The 23,347-nt window shown below is 42.0% G+C and overlaps 1 long non-coding RNA gene across 2 annotated transcripts in view; it reads left to right on the top strand.

Annotated features, from left to right (window-relative positions):
• The window catches only part of LOC138106830 (uncharacterized), a 41,620-nt gene extending 29,938 nt beyond the window's left edge, over positions 1–11,682 (top strand). Inside the window, exons 4-11 of one of the 2 annotated variants that reach the window (XR_011149144.1) lie at positions 2,344–2,419; positions 4,029–4,129; positions 4,278–4,467; positions 6,423–7,252; positions 7,334–7,568; positions 8,292–8,393; positions 9,753–9,813; positions 10,959–11,682. This is a non-coding gene — a long non-coding RNA (uncharacterized lncRNA). The remainder of the gene's footprint in view (positions 1–2,343; positions 2,420–4,028; positions 4,130–4,277; positions 4,468–6,422; positions 7,253–7,333; positions 7,569–8,291; positions 8,394–9,752; positions 9,814–10,958) is intronic. The other variant, XR_011149145.1, reaches the window with a different exon arrangement.
• Positions 11,683–23,347: the final 11,665 nt, after the last annotated feature.

The raw sequence follows: 23,347 nt of genomic DNA, 5'->3' as shown, positions 1-23,347 counted from the left end.
GTCATATGAAGTAGGATCATGTGAATTTTTTTAAGAATTCTGGTAACAGGGAGGATGGGGGCATTTAAATATCACATGTTGGCTCCCTGCCTCATGGACCTAAGGACTGATTACAGTGGGACTGGTTTTGGTTTAAACAGATTCTCTTACCAAGTTGTTGGGTTTTTTTAGTATATATTTGATAAGGGGAAAAAATTAAACTTTGAGTAATTAGATTAAATAAATTCAAAGCATGATTAATTCAAAGCACAAATCTGAAGTTGAAACATCCCTCCCCACCCCAACAAAAGAGAATATCTGGATTTTTAGACTGGAAGGTCGCTGGTGGGTGACAAAGGAGACTTTTGTTCTGCCCTTGGCCACACTTCTTGCTTGCCCCTCCTCAGGCCAGCCTCTGTCACCCTGCCTAAAAAGGGAGTGTAATGATATCGACCTATTTGGCAAAGCGTTTGGGGATCTCTCTGTGAAAGAGACGGGGGTGAAAACTTTGCAAACTTTGAATGTTTCACGTTGGTATGCTCCTTCAGCTTGGAAAACGAAACGTGCTATATTTGGGCAGGTTTTAGGGTTTGTGATTCATTCCCAGGGAATTCCAGACTTCTTTAAGCTCTTCCCTAATTTGTAGGTATTTGCTGACTGGTTTACTAAACAGGCTGTTCTGAGGCTGTTTGCTGCACTTGACACCATTTATCCATCCGTAGGACTGAGTCACGCACTGTGAAGCCTTACACAATTAAGATATGGTGAACAGCAGCAAAACCCAGCCCTGAGCACAACCCACAGCTTGGAGTGGTGGGGCGACAGCTCCACCTCCCCACGCCTGGGCTCTGTCGGGTGTGTGAGTCAGGGCTGGCTGAGCAGGCAGTGGTGGGACTTCTGGCTTGATAACAAAGCAGGACAAAGAGGAGCTGTTATCTGCTGTGCACACACAAGTACTCTCAGTGCAGACAGGGTAGCTGGCACGTAAACTCATGAGCTAAGCACTACATGCAAAAGGTAACTGTAATAAAAATATACTGAGAGCATTTTGTTTATGGTTTCTTCCTTGACAAAATAAACCACAAACTTGTGGCAGCTCTTTTCCTTAGTAACTTTCCTTTCTCCTATAGCTCCTATTTTAATAATATCTCTAATCCATAATCTGAAAAAACCACGGAATTTTCAGAATACGCCTCATTATTTTGAAGCCTCCTGCAGGGAGCAGAAATGCAGTTTCAGCCTGCTCATGCTTTCTCACAAATTGATTTCAAACCTTGCACGTGAACAGACTGTGATTTCAACTGGTACCCAGAGTGACATCTTCCATGAAACCCCACAGCTGTCCCTTAATGGGAGATTAGTGCTTTAACAAGATGTCTTTTTATTACTGTTGTTGTTTGCTCACTAATGAAACAGGCTTGTGCTGTGTGCTATCAATTACATCCCAAATCCTGTAATGTAATGACTCAGGACTTTTTTTAAAAAAAGAAAACGTAGCTGCAAGTTTTATTCAGTCTGGTTATTTCACGGCTTCAGAATTTGTTGTCCAAGTTCCTCGTTACCGCAGCTGTAGATAAAAACTTGAAAATCTGAACCTCTTAAGGGTCAGGAATGTGACAGAAAATAGCCCCCAGAAGATCACACACAGTTTGGTTCTGTGGGAGAGGAGAAGGTGAGGAGGAGGAGATACAAAACTGGCACAGGATATTTGCAGCTAACACTGCTGTCTCAGTGGGGCTGCTGGCAACATGTGGCTCTTGGGGCTCTTTGGAAAGTTTTCTGCTGTTTAGCCTCAGAATCTGGATTCTTCCAGACTTGTTTAGTCTTTCTGGGCTCTTTTAAAGGTCAGCTGAGAGAAAACATGAATTAGCTCTTCCAGAGGGAGCTGCTGCTCCCCTCTCCCTGTTTGGCAATGTAGAAGAAGTGTCTAAAGCATGGTGTTGTGAGAGAAATTAGCTGCTTCTGCTTTCTCCCCTTCCCCTGTAGTGAATTTGGTTCCCTGAATGAATGAGACAGATTTAGTACCAATTTTATTCCCAACAGTCCCCAATAGGCAACCTAAAAATACCTCCAACTCCACACACATCCTTTGTAGTCCACAGCTTTTTCTGGAGCTGAAGCAAAACAGAGCTGATGTCATGGGCTATTTTTACACAGCGACATCTAAAATACTTTATTTTTGTAATGGTGAAAGAGTGCACTGTACTCTTTGGTAAATAATTTCGATGTTATTGTTTCCATTTACGTAAATTGACAAATAGCTGAAATTAGATGGAGCAAGTTTGGGGTTTTTTTGCAAATTATTTTAAACTTCTTGAGCACTTATTCCACTCCTGTCTTCTTTCCCTGCGTCTCTTCCAACAGCAAACACCAAAGTAACACCTGCCAGGGGTGGGTCAAACTCTCAAGACAGTGGCCTTTGGTCTCCAAATAAGAACAGGTGAGTAACTGCATGCTTACTGCCCCAGGCATGAGCAGGGAGTGCTGCAGCAGAGCCGGCACGTTCATTCACGGTTCCTGGAGAAAGATACTGTGGTCTTGTCAGCCTCACATCCTCATGCTGTCCTGGCAGCTGGGATAAGCCACCAAAGCTTCACAGAGGAGTTCCCAGATGGTGGCAAAGAGCGAGAATCCAGATGCCCAGCTATGAAATACAGTGAATAGTTGTCATTAGCCATGTCAGATACAGGCTGGGTGCTTTTCCAGCTTCTGGTTTTCTTATCTTTCAATGCCACTGAAGTGCTTGGGCAGACAGTCTGTTCCCTGTCAACTCCCACTGTCACTTTTTTCCTTAAGCGTAGTATCAAAAGTACTTGTACTTTTTTTTTTTTTTAATATCAGGAGTAGCCCAGTCTCTCCTGCTGTGTTTATGCTTCTGCCAGCAAATCACTGCTTCTGTCATGTACTTGGCCTCCACTTGCTGCTCATTAGCAACCCAGGTGGGCACAGCACAGCCTTTGTCTCAGAGTCATCCATTGGAATAAAAAGCTTTTTTTGGCAATTCAAGCAATTTTTAGTCTGCAAAATTGGAAAATAGAAGTTTGCTGAATGGAGCACAGAATGCTGCTGAATGCAGAGCTGCTTCAAAAAAGAAATGAAAGCAGTGCATGTTTTCTCAATTTTTGTTTTCTAAAAGTCAAATCAAGGAAATTAACATATTTTGGGTTTTATTCGGGTCCTGCTTTAGTAGCATCTGTCTTACCTGGGTGAAACAGGTGTGACTAAGGTGGTAGGCAAAGGGCTTTTTTCCAAAAGGAGTCAGGTACCTAATGACAGTTTGAGATGCTTCTGTCTAAAAACAGGTCCCCAAAACCTCCATGTCGCCCTAGGGGACACGAAAGCCTCAATCTAGACCTCTAGCAATTGTCACAGAGCTCTGCATGAAATGGTGGTGGCAGCTCTTTAGCTGCCCATTTCTGAAAGGGAAGATAAAAACATTCTTATTTCTTTCTCGCTCAAGCACTTTTGAATCTGTGTCTTTCACTTCCCCAGAGAACATCCTAAGCAGCTAACTAGAGCATGTCCTGAAGCAGTGCTCTCTTTGTTACATCTCTTCCTGGTTCAGAGTAATTACATGTGTAATTATGAGGGTAGAGACACCCATGGAAGACTGACTCTGCCTGGGTGGTGGTTAAATACTCACTGCAGGCCACAGCTCTTACTCCAAGGATCGTGAGGTTTATCTAACTCTAGTAAGTCAGTGAATTGTTCAGTTTAGAAAGGAACAAAGCTTTCTTAAAAGCTTTTATTAACTCACATGCAACATTTGGGTCCTCTCTGCACACAGAACACACGGACTCTAAAGGCTAAGGTCCTTGAGATTTAGCTGAGCAAAATGTTTTGAGACAGCTGTGTTCTGCTGTAAACCAGCATTGGCAGTAAACACCAGACTCATAATAGAAAGGAAATACCCTTGTTGTCTGCCCATACTCAGGTGTGGGGTCAGACTGGGGTGTTTTCATCAACACAATGTCATAACTCATTACATCTGCATCATTTAAAGGAAAATAAAAGTCTGATCTTCTCGTTGCCATCTTCTCTGCTTCCAGCTTTCTGAATTACTTTCACTGAGTTTGAGGCAGGAAATGCTGATCCTGTGTTGCAAGATATAGCCCAGCCTGGAATAGTGATTTAATTTTAAATACTCAAGGTAAAAAACATATTCTATTAACATCTTCTTGCCTAAAGGGTCGTGCTAATCAGCTTCCAGCAGTTTCTTCTTCAAGTCTTACTCAAGTAGTTATTGATTAATATATGTTTTTCCACTGTTTTTTTCTATATAATTTTTTTCTGACCAGTATTATTAAACCATCTGCCTCTGGAGTACAAATAATTTCTCCAAACCTGCACCATTCTTGCATATCTGTGGAAAAGAAGTCACTGACAACAGCTGCTGAAACCCTTGGTAGTCACCAAGACAAGTGTGCTGTACTTGCTTCAGACATCACTGGGGAGTCTGCCTACGTTCCCCAGCTGCTGTGAGACAGGGTAAGGGAATCTGGTCTGGGAGAAGGGGAAACAACTGGAAAGGGTTTAAACACTTCTGTCCAGTGAGGCTGAAGGAAGAAAGAGACGAACCAGTGACTGTCAAAGAGCAGAGCCATCTGCATCATGAGGGAACAAGAGGGCTTTGCAGACCCAAGGTTCATGTGATTTACACAATTTGTCTCATGTACATGGCAAAACACGGTTCAGAAGATCTTGAACACATCTTGGCCCCTAGAAAGGTGGCTTTAGCATTTTTAGTTTCACCTGCTAAGAAAATACAATCCCTCAAGCAGGGCACTGTAACTAACCTGCAGAACCATGGCAAGCATAGGGCAAGTTGTGCAATTTCAGCTCAGTACAGTTTTACTATGGATTTACTAAGACAATTACTTCCCTTTTGGGAGTCTGTCCTTCTGAATGCCCAAGTGCAGCCTCAAAACCTCCGTCCTTCACGGGCACCTTGCAACTGTGACCTGCCTCCTCTGTATCTGCTATTTTGATGGAAATGAGCAAAAGCTGCATGGTGTGGCTGCCCTTATTTCTCTCTCTCTTTGAGATTTAGCAGCAATTTTTATAAAGAACCAGCATTTACTTTTTCCAATCCTAGCCCTTCTGCATTGGAGAAATGCCCTCTCCTCAGAGCCATGCCACCTTCCTCAGAATGTTTATGTCCTCTCACCGGGAAAGGATTACAAATTATGTTGGGAACGGATTTTTTAAAACACACGACCTCTTATTGCACAGTGTTTTTAAGTAAAGTAGCAGGTGAGCTTGTTAACTCCATCTGCCACTCTTGTCACGGAGGACATGTTTTTTAAACAAGCTTTAATATCCTCCACTAAATAAAAGTTGTTTTCAACAGGAATACCCTGAGCATAATCATGATATACATATGTGTTCTTTTTTAAAATAAAATAAAAAAAAAAGAAAGGAAAAAACCCAATAATTGCCATCTGCCACTTTCTCAGTAAACATTCTCATATGTCATGAACTCAATTACCCAAATCACTGGGGTGTGGACAACTGGGTGCTGCTTTTTAAAAACAAGTGTTGAAATAAAACTTTGCTTTAGGTGCAGCAAATCCATTACTGAATGTCCATCAGAGAGAACGGGCTCCTTTCAGGCAGCTGTGTGTGTTCCCTTACGTCAGTGGAAAACTGCCTGGGCACAACCAGCTCGTTTCTTATTGACTCATGTAATTACAGGCAGGGCTAATAAATGGCACCAGTTACTGCAAAGGCTGCCCCAAATTCTGCATTCTGTCTTTGGTCGAGTTGAGCAATGGTGGTGACTTTCACCAGATCTGCTTTTTGGCCAAGTGTCCTCTGTGACAGGGGAAGCCACATTCCCTGCTGAGGAGATGCCTTGGGCTCAGTTTTAGAAATAGGTTCACTCATTTAGAAAAAGTCCAGGCTGAAGGCATAGGGCACTGCTAGTACAGGAGAGAAAGAGGAGGCAAAAGAGAATAGGAGGACAAAATTCCGTGATCCCCTTGAAATCTGAATTTGGAAGCTGCTGGGAAAGACCAGAATTGGTGGAAAGGTGTTTAAATTAAGTGGGCAAAGGCATGGGACGGAGGTACAGCACATGAAAAAAAAGGCAGAAAAATGATAAAAATACTCAACAATCATTTAATAAATGGGGTGGTGGGGGTCCCTTGTCCCTTTTCCTCAGCTCCTAAGAAATCATAGTTAATTTATTAAATAAACAGTGGAAGCTTGAAAGCTAAGATCACCAAGATTAACATTTGCTTATTTTAATTTGAGTATTTGTAGATATAAACAGAAATAATTCTTAATTGCACACTAGATATGACCATGCAGTGACCAACATCTGCTAATTGAACAAGGAGACCATCTTTTAGGAGGGGAAACAAGTTACAAGTCCAGAGGCAATCTATATTGCAAATCTAAGAGGTCAGTCATGGTTATGATTCCTAATTTATTGTTCACAGGACATTGAATCATCTTCTCTGGAAAACCTACAGAAATCTGCCATCTTATACTGGATTCTGAAAAAAATGTATCCTTTTTCAAACTACTACTGGCATCAGTTTCAGTTGGCACTTCAGGTGTCTTTAAATATCTATGTAATTGGCTTATTTTGTGTTCATAGAACTTATGGGTCAGACTCCTGTCATCCTGCTTCAGTATTCATTGTAAATTGATATTAGCTTGGTGAAATGACTTCTGGGAATGTTTAACACTTTCTTTCTCTCTCTTTTCGTTTTGGCATGTCTTCTTTCCCCTTCTGATGCAAACCAACCTGCTCTCTCTTAGTGATATTTTGATCAACTGATGCGGGGGGAAGGAAGCCTGTCTGTGAGAGCTTTGATACACACAACAAAACTCCTACTGACTTTGTTGGAAGAAGGAGGATCAGTCCAGAACCTGTCTCTTCTTTTTTTGTTGTTTTGGGGTTTTTTTTGTGTTTTTGTTTGGTTGGTTGGTTTTTGTTGGTTGTTTTTGTTTTGTTTTGTTTTGTTTTTTGTGTGTTTGTGTGTCTTTTGGATTTGTTTTGTATTGGCTTTTAGGGTTTTTTTATTTCATTTTGTGTTTCTTTTTGGCCAAAATTCACCAGCATGTTTTGAATAGGTGTCTCTTGCATTCAGTAAGGCACAAAAAGAGAGATTTATAAGGTTCCCATGCCCTGCTGATAATTCAGGAGCTGTCTGTGTTTGATGTGGTGGGCACACTGTGCCCAGTTTGTTACACCTGTTTGGTTCTCAGCTGAAACCCGCTGGTGCAAAGCTGCAGCCCGTTGTGCTCAGCAGACTGGCCTCTTGTGAGTAAATGATATGTATTCCCCTGGCTGAGTAAGACCTCGATGAACTTGTATCAAAGGTTTTTCTGAACTCATTTTTAGGAGCATGATGTGAATTTTATGGAGCAGGTGTGGGTGCCAGGGAAAGGTGGAGGCTGGTGTCACACTTCACAGCATAAAGCCACCCACCATCAAGGCTGCTTTTCATGTGCTCAGCCAACGTCAACCCTACTGGAAACAGAAGGCCCTCTGAGGCTACGTGTAAGCCTGAAGGAACAGAGCAGGCTTTTGAGGCAGGAAATCAAAGACATTGGAAAAATTCCTGCTTCAAATCAAGGTAATTTTTAATGACTTGTAAATCATGACTGAAGAAAGAAAATCGTAATAATTTAAAAAAATCCTCTCCCTTGCCTTCAAAGTAAGTAGGACACTTTCCAGATCAAATTGCTCTCCTCAGTCACCTCAGCAGAACAGAAGATGGCTCTGCAAAGGGAGCTGGTTACAATTCCTGCACTGGGGTGCTGCCTTCTGTGAGGACAGAGTGTGTGTTTTCCTGTCAGATTGTGCCATGTTACAGGCAGGGGGAGAGCGTCCTTGAGGGTGGCAAACAATTGCCTTGACTGGGAAACAGGAGCATGCTCTGTGCTTTCCCCTCAAAGGGAACAGCAGTGCTAGGATTTGACCCTTTTTGTGCTGTTGGTGTTGGTTAGAGCTACCCAACCCCTGGAGTCTTTCCTCTTGGAGGTATAGTGTCTGATGATGCCCTAAGGCTGCCATGCCTTAGGTAAAGTGCCTTAAAAGAGCAAGCCCCTGGCTTTAATTCCAACAAAATTCATGAGCTACTACAATTGACAGAAGTTCTTAAATATGGGGGGAAAGTGTGTAAGGGTTGATGAAACTTTCTGTTAGCAAAGCAATTTTGGATGGCTCCCAGTGGTTTGAGAATGCTTATATTGTACACATTCAATAATGTCAGCTGGGAGGTCATTCTTGTCACTGTGTTTCCCAAGACACTGATTTCTTGATTGTTGTTCTTCTGATAATGCTCCTGTGTATTCAGCATTTGATGCTGCAGAAGACACCTCAGCTTACAGGAGAAATTCCTGTGCATTTGAAGGAGAATTCATCTTTGGTCCAGTGGGGGATAAACCTGAATCATGAGGTAACAGATGGGTATCCATGCTCTATGAGCTGCTTTGGGAAAGTATTTGGATTTTGTATCTTTTTTTTTTTTTTTAATTGAATGGGCTCTTTCCTCCCCTGAGAAAAGGAAGCCCCAGGAAAATCCTGCCATAAAAGATTTCTTTGCAGCAGTCACACTAGGTTAAAATGGAGACTCTTCACCATGAAAATGTTGAGCCTCTGGGAGAAGTTTCACCTGTTAAATCTGAGTGTTTCAGCATGTTTTGGGGTGCAAGGTCTTTACATTCTGCCTTGAAGGGAGTTAGGAAAGGGGAATGCCTGCAGTGTTTATGACATAACTTTTTGATTTCAGCAACTGGAATTGGGGGTAGAGGAAAGAAAGAAAAAAGTAGCAGTGTTAGGAATAGAGTAAGTCACTAAGAGTGGTGAAAGGAGTCTGAAAGACTGCCATAAAAAGCAGACTTCCCAGAAAGCTAGATAATTTCCTCGCTATGTTGGCATATATCTGAAAAGTTTCATAAGATTACCTATATATTTCTGATTACTTAAAAAAATTGTGAGTGCTGGATTACAGTGTTACCCAATATCAGCATGTATTATGTAATTCTAAGGCGGTAGAGTTCCAAAATTCAAAGACAGTCTAGTCGAGTCATTTTTAGATGTTAAGTGGTACAATGTGTAAAAACAGTCGCTGCCTATAAAGGGGGAAGAACATTTTCTGCCAGTTCTGAAATTGAGGGGTACAGAATTTGCAGAAGTGGCCTTGGCTGAGGCTTTGCACTTCAAAGCTGTGATCTTCTGAAGTGGCTCCTTGTGGAGCTGGGTTCTGTTGGTGCAAACTGTCATGCCTACATGCACAGCCTCACACGCAACAGGTAATGCTTGAACCAAGCCTTCTGGCTGGATTGAAACCTCTCATGATTAGCAGGTAATTTAAAAAAAAAAAAAAAAATCCAGTTTCTCAGAGCCAGCATAAACCCCCACCATCCTTATTGCTTAAATAATGCAGGAGAAGATCTCGGGTAATGCACTGACATCTGCAAATCAGGGTTAATTAATCTTTGCGATACACTTTTCAGAAATAATCTCCTTTCTCACTTCGTGGTGAGAGGCATCAGCTGCCAGTAGAAAGAGCAGGGATAGACCACAATCAAGTATGACACACACTGCAGCAGAATGGGGCAAGAGTAGAGTTGGGTTAGCCAAAACTAGTCTTCCACTTCTCTGTAGCCTTCATTTGGCAGATTGCTTTAAGCTTCGACAAGAGTCAGCTGTGCTGTGCATCAACCTCTTACTTACTCTTTGCAGTCTGAAAATTTCTCTGATCAAAATCTCTGATCAAAATCTCCTTACTTCTCTGTTCAAAATCTCCTAGCAGGGCTCATTTGAAAGAACACAATGTCACAATGGAGTCTGGACAACAAACTAGCAAAAAAAAGGTAATAGAGTAGCGAATTTATAACCACGACGTAGGGGGCACTTGACATCAGTAACAGTCTCGGGATGCCAAGAATGATGACTCTAATTCTCCTGTGTTTTACTAAGGATAGTGCAGCAGAAAGGACTTTAGGCTGCTATAAGAAAGGTGAGAGCTAATGCTTTTCCAGGCTAGCATTTGCCAGCCAAACAATATGCACAGGACTTTTAAGAACATAGCTGAGTGCAAAGGACACTGAAAATAAGTGTCTGAGGGAGGGTTAGGCTTGTCATTTTCCCCTCTCCTGAGAAGAATTGATGCGAAGTGCTACCTCCACCATCAAGTGGGCTTTGTATTTATTTGCATTGTTTCCTATTAGCCCCATCTCTTTCACCAATCTCTTCTATGTGGGTGCTTTTGGGTGCACATTTGTACTTTGATGGCAAGAGTAAAAACAGGGTGTAAGGACAGAGAAGGCTTTTCTGGGCCAGCCTTCTGCATTCTGGAGTTCTTCAAACTTCATGGTGGCCTGGTTACATCTCTGGTTTCTTTTCCCTGTAAGTGTTGAGTGACACTGTCCATGATGGAAATCACAGATGTAGGCTGGTTTAACACCCCCTCCCTCTCAGCTCTGTGTAATAATTCCTCCCTCTCACCCCCACCAATGGTTTATGGTCAGCTTAGTTAGGTTCTTTTGCCTCTTTTAATATAAAAAGTGGCAGGTGTTGGTGGCCTAGACTAAAAATGTGTGATGCAGTTTTAAATATGATTTATGTCTTCTAGCGATTCCTTAGGATAGCAAAGGGTATTCCTTTTCGCATCAACCTAAGATATAGTTGAAAACTGCAGCTATAAATACCTATCAATCAGAAGCAATGACTAGGAAAACTAAACACAGTCATTTGATGTTCTTTTGCTTTATCCTCCATATAGCTTATTTTTTGAGTGGATATTTTAGAGGTACTTCCTTAGATTCCTCCTCTGGACCAGACACCATGAGTTGCACTAAGGTTAAATCCTGTTTCCAAAGCAGATCCAGTTCAGTGTAGGCACTGACAAGAGGCACACAGCACGGCAGTGCTTGGAACAAACATATATATGACAGAAGCAAGGCCTTCTCTATCTGGTGTAAATGTGTCAATATGCACTTTGTTCGTGTTTTAACAGTGACTTAGTCACAAGCAGGGAGTGGTGGTGAACACAAACCAGGAAACTTAAGAGCCTTCTTCTCATGAACATGTAATGAAGTCCTCTTCAGCCTTCCAGCCTCCTTTGAATTCATCTGGATTAAAGCAGTGAACAAACAATCCATAATTGTTTGCCAGGAGTATGATGATCTGCAACAATGACTGTGTAAAAGAAACAAGCTGAAATGCCCAATAGCCTCCTCAACACCCAGGAATTATGCTGGTACAGCACTGAGCATAACTGAACTACTGCTTAATAAAACAGTTAATGAAGTAATTGTAAAACACTTTTTCTACTTTTCTGCTGAGCAACACATGAGAGGTTCTTAACAGTCAGTGGCATGGAGGGGGCTTTCCAGAAACAGGGATGAAGGAAGGGGAAATCTAGAGAAAAGAGTCTGGATATCTGAGCATAGAGTTTCCCCTTAAATGTAAAAGAGATTTTTTTTTCTTTTTCTTTCCTACAAATGTGAAAGTTTTAGGATGCAGTTACCTGAAGCATTTTCTGTATTAGCATGCCTCAAATAAGGAGTCCTGATCTCTTGGCCCTCTGTCTGTGCTGCCATGTGCCAGCCTCTCACTCCATCAGTGCAACCATCTATGGTGATGCACGCTGGATAGTTTCCCCTGCCAGGGCACATGGAAGGCCACTGACCACTCTCGAGTGCAGCAGCAGATGCTGTATTGAAGAACCTGAGTGTTTTTTCTGGATACAGACACAAAAACCCAGTAGCTGATAGTGCAGTACTAGGCCATTCAAAGAAACAGAAAGTAGCTTTAGGAACTTGGAGTAGAAGCCCTTAGGAGAGCATGGACCTTTGATTTCTGCTTACAGATAGGTTATTAATCTTTGAAAGATCACTTTACTTTCCAGAACACTATTCTGATCCTTCTTGCCACATTTTCAGAAGTGAGAAAAAGCACATTGGGATATCTAAAACCTCTGCTTCCTGCCTTCCTGATAAGATCTCTGTGAACCGTGTTTGTCCCTTCTCTTTTACTTTTTTCAGGAGGCAGAAGCTGCAGATGTGAATGAAAGCTTAGACATGCAAATATTCACCAAAATTTCATTGCCCTGCAGGAAGAAAACCTGCCTGCCTGTCCTCAGTTCCTAGCTTCTGTGCACAGACTAGCCTTTTACAACTTCAATGCCTTGCCACAGATACTGCGTTGATTCACCAACACCTGTTTGCTAATAAATATTCTAATTGTTCTGAGGTATAAATTGGGAGTGGGGGAGGATTGCAGATCATATCTTACATAACTGCCAAAGGATATGCAAAGCCTTTCATTGCCTCCTGAATAATGTAAGGTATACTTGCATTTTCATTAGAGTAACCTCCTCCTCCTGAACGAGGCAGAAAGCGATTTGTGCCCTGAGGAAAGCTACGTGACAGAGGTCTGTGTTCTTAGAAGGCAGCAGCAAGCAGTGCCAGCAATATCCGGTAGATCAAATGTTTCTAGGCTCTCGTGTTTCTTGTCTGTGAAATCAGATTCAACTGCTGGCTCCCATGGAACTTGCAACGTAGCATTCCCAGCTAGAATACTGCTTTGAAAACCAAACATCTCCTTCATCACTACTGCTGGGCATCACAGCAGGCAGTTGTTAATTCCAGCTGCATTTATAAGTGGGCTCTTGGGCAATGAAACATTAATTCTCCAATGTCATTTGCTATGCTGGCCGCGAAGTCAGTGCCGAATTACTCACGTCTGTCAACGTTTGGTTACTCTACCCGAAGAGATTCTCATGAGCTCGATCCCCTTGTTGTCTTCACTAACTAAACCAAAAAGTAAAATAAAATTATCTTTCAGCCAAAGCCTACAGTGGCATATGGAGGATCTCTCCCTTACAACTAGTAATAAAGGATGCACAGAGACAAGTATGTGTGTTTCCAGACTTGCTATACACCTCCAGCTAAAAAAAAGAGTATATATATATGGTGTGTGAGATATATATATATTATATACCATGCCTTGAAATTTGAGCTTTGCTTCCAGTTCAGCCTATGGTTGAGTCAGCAGAGGAGTCAAAATGAGTTGCAGCTAAATGTTATGGAGGTTAGAAGTAAAGGGAGCCAACGGCTGTGCCCAGTGATACAGTATAAGAACCAGAAAGGAAACAGGAGTAAATTCAGGGGATTGGCATCAAAACACTGAAAGCAGCAGGTTATAGTCACTAACAGGCTTTTGCTAAGCTTCTGGTATTATTATGTATGTAACATGAAGACACGTTTTGGACTACGGTCAATGTATTGGTGATAATAATTGTGATGGTAATTATGCAAAGAGCTCACTCACACTTGATGCACGTCTGGTGTTATGTCAAAGGCAACTTTTAAACTTGCCACTGAGACCTCCATGATCCTGAGCATATTGAAAAAAGCTTGACTGATTGTAAAACCCAGTAGGCGCAGCAACAGAAAGCAGTGTGATAAATGGAGTGATCAGAGAAATATGCTTTTTTGGTTGTTATTTCTGTTTTCATCAAGGGTGACATTTCAGCCTTATGTTGATAGCCTGCCTAAAGCTTAGGCAATACTTATGGACCATCTAAATTTTGACTTACTTGAAACACTATAAGAGCAGTGTGTTTTTGGACTACTCACTCTGGTGTGGAATTTTACTCTTTAGTTTTATATTATCATGCCTCATTGCAAAAGTCTGGTAAAAATTGATTCTGAATATGACTACACTCTCCAAATATGCCTCCCTGAAGCTGACCTCTTTGCATTCCTTACCTGGATTCATTTAAAGCTGCTGACACGTTTATGTAAAATTTAATATCATCTACCTGAAATAGAAGACCAAATCCAGCCCTGTTCGGCAGTAAATAAGAACAGCTACTGTAACTTACTTGCCCAGGTGGTTGTACAACACCCCCTGATGCTACGTTAGGTTTTCTTGTTGTTGGGATTTTCCAATTAGCATCCTAGAATGGAAAATTTGTATTGAAACAAATGTTTAAGCACTGAGGATGAGTATCTTCTATTTAATGCCTTGGAAGGGGAAGCTCTGTTGGACAATTTTGTTTTTCACAAATGGCATCACTATCAATTCTGAAGCCTGTAACAGAGTAAAGTAACTGGGGTGTCAGAACCTGGCCTTCCACCACACGTTCTTTTGGAATCTTTTGGATTCTCATTGTATTTATGGTTCACCCCATGAAGATCAGAGTGAGCAGAGGTAATGCTGACATTGCAAACCATTGGATCCAACATCAATATAACTTCCTGTTTAGCAAAAATACTTCCATGGAGGGTAGAACCAAAAGGATTACCTGCTCTGCTAAATCCTATGCCTGCAACTACCTGACCAAACCAAGTTCATCTCATGCACCAGAGGCTACAATCCTTCTCCCAGCATCTTGTAGCAGCCATAAGGTCTGTGGTGAAAGATAAAACATAACATACACCAGCCTGTTTTCCTTTGTCTTCCTCTCTTTTCTGGGTCTTTTAAGATCTATCTAACATTTTGTTCTTGCAAACTGAGTCCGAATGTGATTAGCTTTTGCCACATTGTGGCACATTACAAAAGGGCATTAGGTGCAATTCACCACCGTGAGGCATCTGGTCTTGCCTGTTCACCATTCACTAATGAGATCTCAGTCTGGACATGTGAGTGTTGTTCTAATTTTGCAGTGATGTCTTCATTTAGCAGAGATTTTTTCTTAGAAATCCTTTCAAAACTGCACAATCAAAATTTAATACAACCAGCAAACCTCTGGCATAAAAACCAGATTGTACTTGCATTGGTCAAAGTACAAGTAATGCAGCTGGAAAGAGTCAATGATCAAAGCACCTTCCACTATAAAGTTCTAGGAATAGCCTAGGAATTTTTCAACTACAAAATGCTTTAGCTTCACTTTAAAGCAAGAACAGTTACTCTAGGCTCTAAGATCCTCTGCGTGCTTACAGATGCTGCTGGACAGAGTAGGTTGCCTCTGAACATGCAGAAACAGAAGAGCTGAAGCTGAGAGAGGAGTTGCAGGGAGGATTCCTTCCAAAAGGAAGACAAGCAGCAACCTTAAGGCACACCTTCATGTGCACCTTTCCCTGAGCAAGCCTTGCAGTAATCAGGTTTCCAGTATAGTGCCCTAGAGACTGGAAAGGAAGGTGGGTGAAGGGAGGGCAGCTGTGAGTCTTGGGCAGGGGAAGCTCTGGCAGAAGCAGCTGCCGGTGGACAGTGTTGAATCACTACAACCTGGCGGCACAGCTCTGCTCAGCCAGCACCATCCGGATCCTGAGCAGCTCTGGTGTCCTCTGGTAGCTCTGGCTGCAAGAAAGCTGCAGCCACTCTCTCCAACTTCCTCCCCAGACAGACCGTCTGTCTGGGAGGCTACGTGCCAGGGTTCATGCTGTCCCAGGGGTTCAGCCCCTAGTTATGAGGATTTAGTTACTAACACATTTGTAATACTGATGCTGTTAGTACTTAAAGTGCTGTCATGGGTTTTCCAGAAGCTGTATTTGTTTGCTCCTACATGAACAAGCAGAAACAGAAAGGCTAATTTTCTTTTGTAGTGAGAAGTGGAAACCAATGCTTAAAACCTTTACCCTGATGTCCTCACCCACTGTGCCACTTCACCATAGAGGCTGACAGAAACAGAGAACTTGGGCCAACATGCATTTCTCCTCGTTTTGCAAACTGACCAAGTTCCTCTTTCAGACGTGAGGTAGTACGTGTGTGTACACACTGTGAGACCAAGCTGTTAGCTAATCCTCTGCTCTGGAATCCATCTGACAAAGGGGTAGAGCACTGGGAAATTTTTCTTTTCTAAGTTGTTTAAGTAAACAAAATTAAATCTCTTCTTGGCCAGTTTTAAAGATCAAGTAATAAAAGCCTGGAATAGTTCTGTTGTATACATTTCCCTTGGAAAGTATCTGCTTCAGTTTTTCTCTTTGTTAATCAGGTCTGAGATGTCCATTAGAGAATAGTTTATTCCCAGCTTTAGTTAATATTTTTCAAGTGTGCTGTATTTGTACACATTAATTCCTGCCCTCTCAGCTCTTTAAGATTATCTAAGGACAGGACAGCTAATGGCTCTCTGAAACCAGTCAACCTTTTTTTCCTGATGTCAGAGTAAGGACAGCTAAAATAGCAGTCGAAAATACCTTCTTAGATTAGCTGTGGCCCTCTTCCCTTTTGTAAGACTCTTTCTGATTTTTGTGTTGCTTTCCTTAAGTTGTAGATTGTTTAAAAGTGGGTTCATTATTCAGTGCATATGACAAGAAAACGTATTTAAATTCTGATGTCTTTGGGAAGTTTGTTCACATTATGCATTTATCTCATGTTTACTCTTTTCTGTGGTAACTGCTACCTAATGCACTAATTCTGCTGTACTGATTCTGATACTTACCAAGCAAGCATAAGGTGATGAAAATGTTTGTGAGGTGATCTTTATCATTTTACCAGGACTTGAATTCTTTTTAGAGCAGGGTCAGTCAAAAGCTAACACTGCGTAAGCTGGGAGTATTAGCATTGCATTCGTTGCCACTGTGGGTCAGATCCCAGCTTTCCTAGCAGTAGTAAGTTTGTTTTACTTCTTTCTCTTCCACTACTGCCACACGAAGCAAGGAATTAGGACATACTTGTGTATAGTTCCATCTACAAATATTTTAAGAATGCTGCCACTTCAACTACTCATTTGTTTCCTTTCCTACAGGTGTATTTGTTTTCAGACAGCTCCGTTTATTATTCTAGTCTAGAATAATCTCTGCACAGCTTTGTCAGTGCTGTTTTGGGGGAGGACCTGAGGGAAGAGTGGGAGGATGGTCATTTTCAGGGTCAGTGCAGCCTTAGGCATCCTTACACCGATTGTGATCTACACCTCTAATTAGGGCTTTGGACAGGGAGCCTGACCTGCATTGAGCACATCTGTTTGCAAAACCCCTGACCTAAGGCACTTCCACGCAGGCAGGTGAACATTACTTTCATGTAGTTCAGCCTGAATTAATCCTTGAACTGTGAGTGCAGGAGAACGAAATGCAGAAGGCAGAGCTCCTCCTGTTGGGCACAGCCCCGTGCAAATGTGGCCAGTCTGCTTCCAGACCCAGGGTGGCAAGAGGATGTTGTACTGTGTGGCCCTCTCAGTTCGAGTTTCTATCAGCTATCTGTGCTCTGCACAACTAAAATGGCAAATTTTTCCACTCCTGGAAGAAGGAGATTTCTTAGAATAGATCAAAGAGGGCATTGTAGCCCAGACATAGTGACTAAGTTCATCCTCTGAGTGAGAGAGCACACCTCCTGTCCTCACCTGACTCTTTTACCCTGTTCTTAAGACTATTGAGCATCGTGATAGCCCATTTTAGAGGGGACTGGAAGAGTGCATCTGGACAGGGTGTTAAATACTGGTTCAATGAAGTACTTCATCTTTCTTTTTGCTCCCCACTTAAGTTTTTTTAATCAGCTGGAGTCTGCAAATCTATAAAATCAAATATTTTTCCTCCTGGCGGTATTAAATTGCATGCAAAGCTCTGTGGGCAGGTAGCCAGAACAATAACAAAGCCACCTTGCAAGTATTTATCTCTGGCAATACCTTATACTTCTGATTTCTGTCTGTCTGAATATTTCAGTGCCTTTTAAACTGTCCATTAATTAAACCCCACAAGTAAGGTTATCTAATTTTTCCAACTGTAGAAACCAAAAACCAAAGGGGTTACAAATAGAATTAGAAGACTTCTTTGTGTTTGGAGTGCTACCCAAGGCCACCAGTGACAAGAGAGCTGTTCACAGAGCATGATACTGCCTGATGTGAATCTGGCCATGTGACTCACCTGACAGCATGAGGTTGGTCTAGAAAGATGCTGTGTCTCCTGATTTTTGGTTGTCCATCTCGGTGGTGCTGCTGACTCTTTCCTTTCTTTAGAATTAGTGTTACTGAAGAGTCAGGCAGTATTGAAGGCAGTACAAACAAGACGAAAAACTTTGGTGCCATGTTGGATCATACATGCAGAATTTTATGAAGTATCAAGGCCTGATGCAAAACTGTTACAATTACTAATAGTTCCATATGATTTTGGTTTTCTTTTCCAACAGTGGGATTCCCTTGCTGTAGGAATGAGCTGATTTTGTTTTTCTCTTTATGTCTACCTTCAGTTTTGCACAGCTCTGCACAGGGAGGTACCTTTGGAAAGCATAGTTCTGTGACATATTTATATGATCAGATTGAACTATGAATCAGGAGAGGCAAATCTGAAGGCAATGACAGGAATTCAAAGACTTGTTAAAATAGTTTGAAATTTTCAGGAATTCAAATGGTAATCTCACAATGGTGTGAATTCATGTATGCTTGTGCTGGTGCCAAAAAAAATCCAAATTAACCTGTAAATTGAAACAAAGAATCTGATTTTGCATTTCATGGGATTGTGGTAGGGCTGAAGGAATCAACAGACATAAAAATATGTTGACAACTCAGGTGTAGTTTTTTAAAAAAGGAGAAGGAGATGCCCTCAAATATATTATCTGAAGTAGACTGTATTGATAAACTGGGTAATTAGGTTACATAAATCAGTGCTGCAAATATACTGGGATAATCAAATAAGTGGGTAAGACTAGTTAGAACTGGCCTATACTACAGATGAACAAAAATATGTAGCCCTTACTGGCAGAACAGAATTGTTTCTGCCCTAAGGCAGCTGAATCTCTAGAAACACCTGTAACAGTTCTGCTAAACGTAATTATAGTTGTCAGATGAAAAGAAGACACGATAAGATCAGATAATTCCACCGCTCTGGAGTCCACTGAAATCAATTAAGTATTTCCAGGTTACTTTAAAGGATGCTGGGTCAGTGGGAGAAGGACCTGCTTAGAAACTGAGATATTTGTGATTTTGCAGCTTTGTGGTATTGAAAAGCACTGCTACAGAGGGGGAAAACCAGAAGTTTTGAGGAAATGTCCTGCTTTGTATTGCTGATGTGTCACCTCCTGTCTGCTTAAGAATGCATCGACTGAGAGGCAAACAAGGGGAGAAGGGGAGCTCAGTGTGAGGGTGCAACAGATCATAGATAAACATGAGTAGATATGGCTTTAATGTGAAGCTTGAAGTTACAGATTTTTCAACAAAACTCAGATATTTTGAAGCTGAGTTTTCTTGAATTTTGAGTCAGAGAAAAAACACAAATGTATTGCAAATCAGATAAGCCAGCACTTTGTGTTGTATATAGAAGCTAAACTTAAATGCCTATAAACTATCTGGACTGTGGCATGCATATGTGAGGGTTAAACAAAAATTAGTTTAATGAAGGAACAGATTTCCTATCAAACTTCCAGCAAGTCCAGAACAATCTAAAAATACGATATTTCAAAACTAATAGCTTGACAATGTTCTTGCTAGCTAATGACCTAAGCACATGAGAAACCTGATGTGGTTATCATGCACCAAGTTGTTGACACGGACTGTGAGAGTCTGGTATACTATTTAAAAAATAATTGGAGGAGGGAGGGTTATTCTGAAAGAAATAAGTCTTTCTGGGAGTCTTTGTGTTTTAGCCTAACCTTTTTGAACATGATACTGAGGAGAACAAGGAGCAAAGATGGTTCCCTGCTTTTGCTTTATAGTTTAACTTCTGAGGGAACAGTGAAACTAGTTTCATCCATGTCTTGAAAGATGGTTGTCCCTGCTAGACTGTTCCAAAAGTCTCCTAAATGACCGTTTCAACAGAAAATTGCCTGCTGTGAGTCAACTTATAAAGGGAAACACAGATGATAATTTAGATTTCACAAGAACCCTGATAACATTCTTAGTCTTGAGAAAGGATTCCTGTAAAGGAGTTCACAAAGAGTAATAAAATTCTTTTATAAGTAACAGCCTAGTTGATATTAACAGTAGTCCTTACTTAAAACTGCTGCATATGTGTGAATGCACACGTGTGTGTGTGTGTGCATGTGTCTGTGAGTGTGTGCAGAGAGAGTAGGAGAAAACATAATTTTTCTGAATGATGGTGTTGTTTAAAACTAATATATGAGTTGGTCTTTTAAGCAGAGCAGATTTAAAGGCTAAGAAATAGTTAGATCCAAGGTTGGGTAACAATTTATTTACAACAGTACTTGACACGTCTTTTTAGAGTAGTCAGTGGGACTTTTCTATTTCATGGTGGGTCCAATCCTTCAGGCATTTTAATACATGCAAACTACTGGCTGAAAATCAATGTCTTTTACAGAGGGATATTCTCTAAACAGACTAAGCAGACTTTTCTTTTTCCCCAAAGCTTTAATTTAAAAAAAAAATTAAAAATTCTGACTGCAGTTTCTAAGTATCCACAGGTATTTTCTTGCAACAGCATTGCCGATAAAGCCCTGGAGCGTTCCGAAGGCAGTGCCCGTCGTGGCAGGGTGCAGCCGGCTGTGCGGAGCAGTCTTGGTGCCGCAGTGCTCCATCTACCGCTGCGTGGGGAAAGTCTTCCGTGCACCTCTGCCTCCCTCTGCCGCCCTGGAAGTCTGCTCCGAATGATTTTTGACGGCTTAGATCAACCTGTGAGGCTGCTTTCATGCTGGGGAGGGTTGGGATATTTAGCCCGTGGTATCACTTTACTTCCTTCCTCTCCTACATCGCTGCCCAGGCATCTTCATCCGTCTTGGAGGTTAGGGGCTGAGATCGTGTTTCAGCCTTTTAAGAGCTGAGATTGTGAGGCCAAGGGTCTCTGAACGACTCACTTCTCAAACCACAACTAGCTGTGACTGCCAATTCTTCTGATTGAGTAGTAACTGCTGTGCACGAATTGGTGGTCCAGAAAAGGGGCAAGCAAGAGCTCTATTGCTAACATCAGAGGTATTAATTTGCTATCTGCATTCGTAATGTCCCGTCAGTGACTTAGGTCAAAGGCCACAAAAACGCCTTTGAAGCAGGGGAAACACATCTGCATATATGAGCAGTGCTGGGGTTATCCATTCAGTTAAAACAGATCTTTAACTGCAGCGCCGGTCAACCTCTGTGGCCAGTGCCAGTTAGAAAATCTTGAGTGGGAATTGTGTTCTTCCAGGGACCAAATGGTGTTGCTATTTGGATTTTGAGCTTTTTCTATGACAGAAAGCTGGATTTCTTATGCAAAAATTTAATATTTGTTTCAGAACATGGCAATAGAACAAATTCAGCTTTGTCTGTTTCTCTAAAAGGATGTGATTTAAGAAATCAGTTCATTTTGAACAGCATTACTTTTCCAAGTGGAAAATTATTCAGCTGAGGGCTCTCCAATGAAATTTATCATTATTTCTTCAGCTTCTGAAAACAATACCAGAAGTTAATAGCAGCTTATGTAGACATATTCTGATCTTTTGCAGGGTAGAGAAACTAAGCTGACCCTACTTTTCCACCTGCAGAACTAATTTCCTTTGGCTGAAGTCAGGGTTTACGGCTGGCTCCTTGCAGCGCTTTGCACACCCGCGGCGCCGGGAAGCTCCCAAACCTCCCAGCTGCTGTGAGGGAACAGAAGAATGGGGGTGATGCTGTAAGGAAAATGAGCTCTTCTGGGATGAAGATCAGTCCATGTATAAGTTTTCAGGTGTTCCCCATGGACCCTTTCACCGGTGGGTTCGGATGTGCTAAGGAGGCCTGGAGTCTCTCAAGCGTTTGTAGTGGCTCAGGGCCGGCAGTCAGGCAGAGCATGTGAGTTGTGTCCCAGACTCTGAAATACCACACAGGAGTGGAAACCTGGGGTTTGTACACAAATTGTGAAGGTTTCTTTGTCAGCTTGTCTCCCCTCCCCTGCTCTTTTCCCTGCAGTTCCAAGCCTTCTCCTGATCCTCACTCTTCACAGGTTATCAGAGCTGGTCATACCCCAGCCTGCCAGCCCTCCCTCCGCCAGCTACCAGCAAGCCCTCCAAGCCCTCTCTGACACAGTCACCTTCCCTGATCCATCCCCACGTGTCGCTGTTGTGTGCAGGGACGGCGAAAAACGGCGTCATTTCAGGTCAGAGAAGATGGTCGAAGCTGACCCCTTTAATGCCAAAACCCCATCTTTTTATAGAATGGATCACAAAAGAGAAATTACATGATTGGCCCATCAGTCAACCACCTACCAAGGTGATAGGCTAAGAGGTATAACCACCCATTTCAAAATATTATTCCCAGTAAACTAAAAATAATTCCACCATGTTCTCACAACAGCCTTGCACCTGCAAATGTTTACCAACTAGCAAACCGTTGGAGAGCTAGCTTGCATGAGAACGGAGAATTTCACATGAGACAGTAAAAAGTGGAGAATTTTTTCTCTGCTAGCCTCCTCAGCATCTACACCCACGTTCTCTGCTTTGCCCATCCTCCCCACCCTCAAGGTGCCACAGCAAGCCCTTGCAAAAGGACTACTTCTCTTTTTTCAACCATTCATAATTTAAGGAACACCTTATCTGATGAAATTCTAAGATTATGTACCTGGGTTTTTTTCTTCTTCTTCTTTCTTATTTTCCTGTTTTAATTATCAGGACAGTGCTGCCCACTCTATTTCTCCTCCCTGAGATCTTTTCAGCCCTCACCACCTTTGCTTGCCTTGCACAAGCACCGATGGTTTATTCTTCCCCTGAGCCACAGTTTCAGCAGCAACCTAAGCCCTGCTGGGAATCCCTTGCCATCACTGCTGTTGCTCCGTACAATGCTGCCTACAGAGCTCATAATAATCCCTGTGGGGAGCTAATACACTCAGGACTTCTGCGGCAGCACTTCTCATGTGGGAGGGCTTGCTGAGGGCAGAGTTGGCTGCAATTCCCTGCTCCTGTGAAGCTACAGTTTGGAAGAGTGAATTTTGGTTATTTCTGCTGCTTCATTCATTCACCCTCTTCCTCCAGAATAATCTCAGTGTTGTGCTACTGGGAAATGTCACTACCATGTACCACACTTTTTTTTTTTTTTTTTTTTTGCTTTAAAGTCAGTACTTTAGCAATATTTTCCTGAATGATCCAGTTAGCCTTGTTTTCGCATGACAAATTTGTATTTAGATTTGTATCCAGCTCAGCCAAAGGGATGATGCACTGAGGATTAAGTTGAATAAATTATATGAATTATGGCCCCTTTTAAGAGGAGTCTCTGTTCCTTTATCACTTGTACACTGTCCAAGTGTGTTGGAGGTGTTTGATAGAAAATGTTCAGTTAATTTAGATGTTGCGTGCCTGAGGTTTGACAACCATTTTTAGCCTCTTAGGTGGAGTTTCAGTGGAAGCTGGATGGTGGTTTTGGTGGATCTCTCTTGGGAAGAAAGCTGGTTTGTTGTCCAAGGACTTAGAGGAACATCTGTGTTCTCACTGTCCCTGCGCTGTTGCAGAATGATCAGCCCTCCCTGGGGGAAGCTCAACAGGTTTCCAAATCTCTGTCTCTAAGGAGAGAGCATCTGCACAACCTTGAAGGATGCTCCCCAGCAAATATTGCAGGAGTCTGCAGGCTACAGA

This window comes from Aphelocoma coerulescens, chromosome 2, assembly GCF_041296385.1.
Source record: "Aphelocoma coerulescens isolate FSJ_1873_10779 chromosome 2, UR_Acoe_1.0, whole genome shotgun sequence".
Classification (NCBI taxonomy): Eukaryota; Metazoa; Chordata; class Aves; order Passeriformes; family Corvidae; genus Aphelocoma; species Aphelocoma coerulescens.
Note: the sequence above shows the minus strand (reverse complement) of the source record. Positions and strands in the feature narration are given on the sequence as shown.